The sequence below is a fragment of the Myotis davidii genome, unplaced genomic scaffold (assembly GCF_000327345.1).
Source record: "Myotis davidii unplaced genomic scaffold, ASM32734v1 scaffold552, whole genome shotgun sequence".
Taxonomy (NCBI): domain Eukaryota; kingdom Metazoa; phylum Chordata; class Mammalia; order Chiroptera; family Vespertilionidae; genus Myotis; species Myotis davidii.
In genome coordinates this window covers 219,432-228,287 of record NW_006283439.1, presented here as the reverse complement: position 1 = coordinate 228,287, position 8,856 = coordinate 219,432, and the positions used below count along the sequence as shown (strand labels likewise).

At 55.7% G+C, this 8,856-nt stretch overlaps 1 protein-coding gene across 1 annotated transcript in view; it reads right to left on the bottom strand.

Moving 5' to 3' along the window:
* MAP3K7CL (MAP3K7 C-terminal like) overlaps positions 1-305 on the bottom strand; it is a gene marked incomplete at its 3' end in the record, with an annotated part of 21,618 nt that extends 21,313 nt beyond the window's left edge. The window contains exon 1 of the mRNA XM_006753663.2: positions 245-305. The remainder of the gene's footprint in view (positions 1-244) is intronic.
* Positions 306-8,856: the final 8,551 nt, after the last annotated feature.

The window sequence follows — 8,856 nt, the reverse complement described above, 5'->3', positions numbered from 1 at the left end:
GCGCGGCCCAGACAGAGGGGAGCGGACGCTGCGTGGCCCAGACAGAGGAGAGCGGACGGCGTTCCCGACCCAGGGCCCCTCCTCTCCCCCAGCACAGGAGCCGCCCTTTGCACGTCTCGACCGGCTGGTGCTGAGGGTCACAGGCAGGCCGTGCGCCTGGGCCTGGCCCTCGGTCTGCCTCCCAGGCCACTGCCCAGCTCTGTGTTGGAGCGAGGAGGAAGGAGGGATGCGGGAGAGCCCTCACCTGCAGCTGCTGGTCTAGGTCCGGGAAGAGCAGCGAGGGGTCCTCCGGGGGGGCGCCATCTGGAAGGAAAATCAGACTTTCACTCTGGGCCCTTCCTCTCCCGGCGGCTGGGCCATCGGCACCAATACCCCACTCGCCGCTCCCTCAGTGGAGACGGACAGGATGCAGAGGACAGCAAACGCCTCTGGTTGTTCCCCGGTGAAGAAAGGCTCTGGCCCTGGCTGGTGGCTCAGTGGTTAGAGTGTCAGCCAGAGGGGTGGAGGGTTGCTTCCCGGTCAAGCACACCTACCTGGGTTGCAGGTTTGATGCCAGGCCCTGGGAATCCACCAATCAATGTGTCTCTCTCATATCAACGTTTTTCTCTCTCCCTTTCCTCCCTCCCTTTCACTCTCTCTAAAAAATTAATTGGAAAAATATCCTCTGATGAGGATTAACAAAAAAGAACAGCCCGGCCGGAGTGGCTCAGTGAGTGGTGGAGCCTCCACCTATGAACCAGGAGGTCACGGTTTGATTCCCGGTCAGGGTTCATGCCAGGGTTGTGGGCTCCATCCCCCGGGTGGGGCGTGCAGGAGGCAGCCAACCAATGATTCTCTTTCATCAATGTTTTCTCTCTCTCTCCCTCTCCCTCTCTCTTTAAAACAGTGGTTCTCAACCTGTGGGTCGCGACCCCTTTGGCGGTCGAATGACCCTTTCACAGGGGTCGCCTAAGACCATCCTGCAGATCAGATGTTTACATTTCAATTCATAACAGTAGCAACATGACAGTTATGAAGTAGCAACGAAAATAATTTTATGGTTGGGTCACAACATGAAGAGCTGTATTTAAAGGGCCAAAAGGTTGAGAACTACTGCTCTAAAACTACAGAAAAATCAGTAAAAACAAACATTTTGGGGGAGAAAAGAATTCACTTTTATAGCCAAGAAAATAGCAGATTCCCAGTGTGCCTCAGAATCGGCGAAGCCCCTGACAGAAATCTATATCCTGGTTCAGCCACAGCGCAGGGCACGTCGGCGTGACCACACTGACGAGCTCGCAGCAAGCGGAGGCCCAGCCTCGGGCCGCCAGGGAAGCCTGATTCGTTGACGGAGAAATAAATACAGAATTGGTCATTTACAAGCAGGAGCAAAGTCAGACTTTAGTTTCAAAAGTGCATCCAGTTGGATTAATCCAAGCAGGAAGTGGCCGCGGCAACGAGGAAACCCAGGACAGATGTGAGGAGGCAAGCCGGGTGCCTCCCGGGCCATCTGCCGCCCTGGCACCCGGCCGCCCGCAGCGCCAGGGCCTGGAGCCGCCCGCTGCGCCCGCGGTGATGTGTGGCCTGTTTACTCTCCAACAGTGGCTGTCCTCTCCAACTGGTTTTAAAAATAGGCAAATACGCTAAAAGCGGAACGATGAGTCAGAGGCCGGCCGGCAGGGAGGAGGGAGATGACTCAGCCCCAGGGACACAGCTGCCGGACACTTGGCTGAGCTCGGGGGGCCTTGGCCGGCGGCGCTGGACCGGCTCCTGAGAGCCGCGAGCCCGTCGCGATGCCGGAAGCCAAGGTGGCCTGTACAGTAGCCACGCGGAGCCGCCCCCACCCCCTGCCAACTTCCCTTTTCTTAAAAAAAAGAAAAGCAGCCCCCGGGTTTGTAACAAAATTGGATGCAAGTGTATTTGATTCACGCTTATTTATTTACCTGATTCTCATCATGGATGTTTCTCTCTCCCTCTCCCTTCCTCTCTGAAATCAATAAAAACATATTTTTTTTAAAAAATTTATGTATTTGCCAAATATTGACTGGATGCCGCGACGGGCTCTAGGCTGCATCGGCCAGTCGCCTTGTCACAGTGTCATGTGCTGAGGAAATAGTCCTAGGCTTCCCTTTGGAAAGGGCGCCGTGGGCTGGCGGGACACCCAGGGCCCAGGAGACTGCTGAGGGCGAAACACGAAGGAGAGACTGAAGAGGAGCGTTTCCCCAGCAGATGTCCGCTGCCCGTGGGCAGACGCGATGGACTAGTCAAGGCACTAAAAATAGAGCTCACTTGTTGCACCCACCGCGGCACCCTCTGCCCTGTGCCCAGGGCGGCATCTGGGCCTCTGAGCAGCTGCCGGCTGTTCTGTTCCTTAAACCGCCGTCTTCGCTGCGTTTCTCCCTGAACTGAGGAAGTGGGACCCTGGGGTTGCCACGCGGATCCCCCCTGCTCCGCAGTAGCTGGACCCGCGCGGCCGGAGGCACTGAGCGGCGTCTGGACCGTCCTCTGGTGCAGAGGCAGGGGGTGTCTCGCCGGGGCTCTTGCCGCACCCCTGCCATCCTCCCCTCTGGCCCGTGACCCCCACGGCACACACGCTTCCCGTCTCGAGCCCCAGCAGTTTCCCCCAAACCCTGGAATCGTGTCACCAGCGCCCTCGTGACAGAGAGAACACTTAACACCCGATTCACAAGACAAGCGTGATCTGGGCCAGAAGCGAGTCCATTTGTTGGATAAACGTACTTTGTAGATAAAAACAAACACCAAGAAGTCCTCGCTGCTGTGCCCTTATTTCCTGTTTTACATCGGAGAGGTGAAAACTCCGTCAAGACCAGGCCAGGTGTGCACACCTGGTCTGAGCCCGTTCTGGACGGCAGTCTGGCCGGACTCCCCCCACCGGGGCCCCCATCCCAGGCACAATCGGGGGCTGGGCCAGGAGACCCAATCCACACAGAGGAGAGCCCGGGGGAGCCAGCTCAGGGGACGGCCCACCTCCTTCCCATCCCAGCCAGGAGCCTGAGGGCCACCTGCTCAGACTCTGTCCCATCTACCTGCAGGTCCTGCGGGGGCAGCTGCCCCGGAGTCTCCCGCCGGTTCAGTCTACGGGGCCCTTGGGCCAGGTGGGCCCAGGCTGGTGGCATGCTCCGCCCACAGCATCTGCAACTCCTCACCATCTCCGACCAGGAGCCCACAGGACCGCACGGCCCCCAGACCCTGCAGCTGGTCCTGTGGCAGTTTGGCCCGAGCTGGTGGCCGGGGACCGTCCTTCAGGGACACACACACTCACAGGCCAGCGGGTGAGGGCCGTGGCGACGTGCCCAGGCTCACGCACACACGTTCCTGGCTGGGGACGTTCGCCTCTGAAGGCTCTGACCGCTGAGGGCACAGCGGTCAGTGCGACGTGCAGTGGACAGGCCTGCACGGAAGCTCGTCAGCTCTTCAGATGGTAAACGTGGAGAATCAGCATGACCTTTTTGAGACACAGTTTTCCCTTCTGCTAAATGGGCGCGATATTCCCTGTCCCGGGAACTAGATGCCAGTAAAGGGATCAGACATCAATCATTTATCCCACAGCTGGGGGCCTAGGAAATAACCAGTAATAATAATAATAACAATGAATGCTTAATATGATCAAGCTTAGCTTCCATTCCGTCACCACAAGTCGGACAAAAGGGGTAATGGGGTGTGTGTGTGTGTGCGCGCACACGCGCGCTCGGCCCACAGTGGCTGACGCTGCCCTCGTGCCTCCTCCGAATCACAGAGAACAGAGAGCCCTGCCTCCTGGGCTCCAGGCCAGTGAAGGGACAGCGCCCTGGGCCTGGGGTGTACTCTCTTCATTTAAATCTTAACGTAGAACGGTCTCCCTGTTACTCTCCTATCAAAGCAAACACTTTCTATATGAAATATTGCCCCAAATTTAACTGATGCACAAAAGGACTTCGGGCACTTTCATTTTAAATCCAAATTGAGATTAATGTTTTATTTATAGAAATAAAGTAAGTGCTATAAGGCTGCCAACCCACGTTAATAATATATCAAACAACTTTTGTTAAAGGTCTGGGTGCCTAGCTTCTCATGAGAGCATCACGCCGCTTTGAGACACATCAAAGGCTCTTTTCAATCCCTGTTTCCTGCTCACTGAGCATCAGAGACGTGAATTCTTTACTCCACACTAGGTTTCCAGCTGCATGAAATCAAAAGTATAGATACAGGTACAAATGGGCTATCGATGTGGATACAGACATGGATATAGGCAGAGACTTGGACGACACCTGGCAGACTGCCAATTCTTGATCATTAATATTAATATTAATTGTCATGTGGCCTCAGCCAGGGCCTGGCACTGTCAGGCCAACAAGGTCGAGCGTCAGGCAGACTGCGGTGTTCTCCACCGGGAACCGGGTCAGGTTTGAGCGCAGGCGTCACGTTTCCTAGGGGCAGCCGTCTGGTCGCCATTATTGCTGCTATCACTTTGTGACTCATCAATTATCCTTCTGCAAGAATATTTTTACTAATTTAGCTCAGCACATACTTGCCCAGAAACACCTGCTTCAAGAGCCCCTTGGAAGTTGTTCACCATCCTATGAAATTTACCTCTACGTCCCCTCTTCTCCCTCTGAAAACATATCAGAACTGACCTTCCTCCGTCACCCCCGCACAGCCGTCAGGGACACTGCTCTCAGGAGCATTCGTGTGTCTCTCTTTTATTTTTTAAATGTTTGTATTGATGTCAGAGAGGAAGGGAGAGGGAGAGACGGGTAGAAACATCAACGATGAGAGAGAGAACCATGGATCGGCTGCCTCCTGCACACCCCACACCAGGTATCGAGCCCACAATCCGGGTCTGTGTCCTTGACCGGAATTGAACCGTGACCTCCTAGTTCATAGGTCGATGCCCAACCACTGAGCCACACCGGCCAGGCCGGGCTTCTTTTATGATGGGGACCCACCTCCAAATGGGCCGAGTCCCTTTTTAATGCTATTTGTTGGCTGCCATTTGAGGCAAGTTACTTACCCTCCCTGAGCCCACTGTCCACACCCGTAAAACGGGTATAACAACGGTCCTCCTGGGTCAGAGAGGCTCGGGAATGGCCGGTCACTTCCCACTATCAGCCCTCGCTCCGGGGGTCGGGAGTTTTAGGGTTTATGGAACCCATCCTGCTCTTCCTGACCAGGTTTCTCCCAGAAGCGGCTGCACCTGCTCTGTGCATCACAGGCCCCCCACTCTCTGCCTCAAGAAACGCAGAGGGAGCTTCGTGCCGTGCCCTCTCTTGCCGCCTCGCCCGCCTGGGGCAGATCTGGGAGCGTAGAAACGAAGTAAAGGTCAGATCAGGGACAAGGGGGAGCAGGGGCACCACAGCCCCCAGCTGGTAACTGGTCCCTCATGTCCTGTCACTGGTCCTGAGCCTCGGCCTTGACAGCGGGTAAGGTGTGAGATGCAGGTGCAGGGACAGCTGAGACGGAATCTGCCAGAAGCACATGGCGCCTGCACAGGGCTAACGCGAGTCTCACGGCTGCCAACCATCTCACACATCTCACCAAACACTGCAGCTCAGCACGTGTAGTGACTTACACAAAATCAAAAACACTGTGATGGAAATGGGTCTAGAAGCCGTGCCTTGCTGAGGCCGGAGCCCTATGTTCTTAATCGCTATCCCAATTCATCTCAGAGAAATATGAAGGAGAGGAGGACGGGGAGGAGGGGGAGGAGGGGGAGGAAGAGGAGGAGGAGGAAGAAGAAAAACAGACCTGACATGTCTGAGGGAAGGAGCACTGAACGAGGCTCCTAGGAAATGAGTCCTCTCCTTGTGGACTCTGCTGACGCCTCGACAATAAGTTCAAGGCCACGAACTGCTCCCCACAGTCCCGCTCGGTGCCCACGTCCCGTGACAGTCTGGGTGCTCCCCTGAACTCGGGGGGTGTGCGCCACACGCACTGGAATCCAAAGGGCAGCACGGCATGACCTGCACACCCCTGACCCGGCAAGTCCCAGGGCACCCCCACTATGCGCAAAGCCTCTTCCCACGCAGCCAGGCCCTGCACACGCTTCCATCTGGGCCGGACCCTTCTGACGGGGTTCTCGGGCGCCTGTTTGGAGAAACGTGGGCAAACGCCAGCTCCTGCCCCGGCGCCCGCGTTAGAAGGTGCCTTTGGAGATGGGCGCTGCAGGTCAGGGACTTCAGGGGCCCAGCTGCTTGGGCGGCATCGTTTGGGGATGGACCTGTCCCTCTTCAGTCATTGTTGGTCACAGTGTCACCCACAGGCACCGCGGGAGGAAAGATGGGGACGGGAGATGACAGGTCGGTGGATGGAGTGGCAGAGAGGCAACCAGCCCTCAAAAGACAGGTCTAGGTGGCCACGCTGTTTGCACCTAGGCCTACATGTCATATGTGTGTACAGGTGTACACGTGTGTGCACACATACGTAACATATACACCATAGCAGGGGTCCCCAAACATGTACACACACTTTCACAGCTGATACCTCAATTTTGAAAGTGAAATGTATTTTAATGAGCACTGCCTTTAGAGTTATTCCAAGTGTGTGTGTTCATTGGGGGGACGTCCTATGTATGACATGTACGGATACGACACTGCTTGAGGGCGACAGATGACACGCGTGGACATGCACGCCTCCCCTTGTCACTGCCGTGACAAGTCCGTGTCAAAGGGGGTGCGATTCCAGGTGTGTGAAGAGGCCCTGAGGGGAGTGTGATGGGGAGCTCTGTGCAAGCGGCCTCGCCTCAACCTCGCCACCTGGAGAAGGCCGCCTCACCTGCCCACACACCAGCCACCTCACCTGCCCACACACCAGCCGCCTCACCTGCCCACACACCACCCTGACTCACCTGCCCACACACCAGCCACCTCACCTGCCCATGCCTCGTCCCACCTCGCCTCCCCACCCATCAGCAGCTCAGCTGCAGGAGACGCTGCTGGAGCCAAGAGCGAGACCACGGTGTTTTTACACCCACCGACCGCCAGCTCTCAACAGACTGAGCAACGACCCGCTTGGCTGTGGTCGGAAAGTGCAGCCCATGACTCGCTAACAGAAGAAAGCTGACGCGGGGAAGGAAGAAAAGAAGAGAAAATGGACTAAAATGACCCAAGAAAGAGAGACGGGGAAGCCACCCAGCAGGGACCTGATGGAGGTCAGGAGGTCAAGGTCAGCGGACTCCCTGCACAAGTGCGGGAGGGGGGAGTTGTTTGTTGAGGCCTAGTTTTGATGTTCTCAAACGCCTATTGGATCTCTGCAGGAACCCTGGCGGTGCTGAGCATGTGGGCGCCGGAGCCGCGGCCGTCCCCCGGGTCTTCCAGCTGCGGGGACAAGAGGCTTTGTCACGCCCAGGTCTCTGCCACCCGAGGGGCCTTGGCAGGGGTGTGGGGCGGCGCGTGGTGAAGCGTGGCTTTCTTATTGTAAAGATGCTCCCAGTCCCCGGCCTTCCTTCGCTGCATCCACAGTGTCCCGGCCCCATTTCAAGTCCTCTTTCTGACCTAACAATGCTGCTCTGTAACACACACCTAGAGTGACACATACAGGACTTTCATCGCATCCTTTCCCACTGACCAGCCCAGCCCTGGCCCCTCCAGGTCTTGCAGGTCTTGCGCCTCGTTTGTAATTGAGGGGAGAAGTCCTAGGGCAGGGGGTGGTCGCCATTAGACTGGGCTCGCTTCCCACGCTCCAAGGTCTATGGCAGGGGGGGGCAAACTTTCTGACTCGAGGGCCACATGGGTTCTTAAACTGGACCGGAGGCCGGAACAAAAGCATGGATGGAGTGTGTGTGTGAACTAATATAAATTCAAAGTAAACATCATTACATAAAAGGGTACGGTCTCTTTTTTTTTAGTTTTATTCATTTCAAACGGGCGGATGCTGCCCGCGGGCTGCAGTTTGCCCACGGCTGCTCTATGGGGTGTGAACGACTGATCAGGAGGCGAAGGAGAAGCATCGGGGTCCTCTGAAGAGTAACAAGGGCTGTTTTGAAATATCCCGCAGGCATCGCACGAACAGCGTGTGCGTTACACACGGACTCGCTCCCTGTGAACCTGCCAGCATCTGAGGCTGCGTGTCTTCGCCTGCACGGTTCGAAACACAAAACTGCTAACGTCCTCCTGATGTTCCACCTCACCCATGACATTACCATTTAATGAACGATCGAGGGCAGAACGAACAGGAAAATAGCCGACAGGTAAGAGGGGCTGAGAGGGGCTGAGAGGGCAAGCACACGTGTCACAATAAGATCATTTGCCCGAATACACCCAAGCCGCGGTGTATTTGGTTCACTGGCACCAGGAAAAGATGTTGTTATAAATGTCTTGGTTCCTTAAATACATCTATTTAACTTCTCTGTTTTCAGTCATGTTTCCCCTAAACCCTCTGCTTTCCTTCCCATGTAGACAGCAAACCAAAAAGCGCTGAAGGATATTTTAAGGAAAATGTCTCCAAAAATGGCAAAATATAAATCATCGTTCAGCGCCCTTCGCGGGGTTCTGGGAACGGCGGCGGCAGGGCATTTTCTCACAGGAAGGGCCCTGAGTCTTTCCCATCGCTTTTCTCCACCTAAAAATAGTGCCTGAACATTGGGCTTGTTTTCACAATTATTTATAGAGCCAAAGTGAGGCATACATATGTGCGTGTGAGTGAGACGTAACCTACACGCAACCACCTCGCCCAGAATGTGGAAGGAAAACAGGGTTTTTCCGCCTGGGTTAGCTTTGGGGGGAGACACCAACCGCTTATCATGGAACTAGAATCGCGTTCGGCCCATTCGTTTCACGCTGCAGAGAGCGATGGCTCCCCAAGTCCTGTCCTAAGTTAGAAAGGTTGGGAATGTGAAGCACCCAACTTGGGGACAGGGCGGCAGGAATCGCTGCTTCTCGA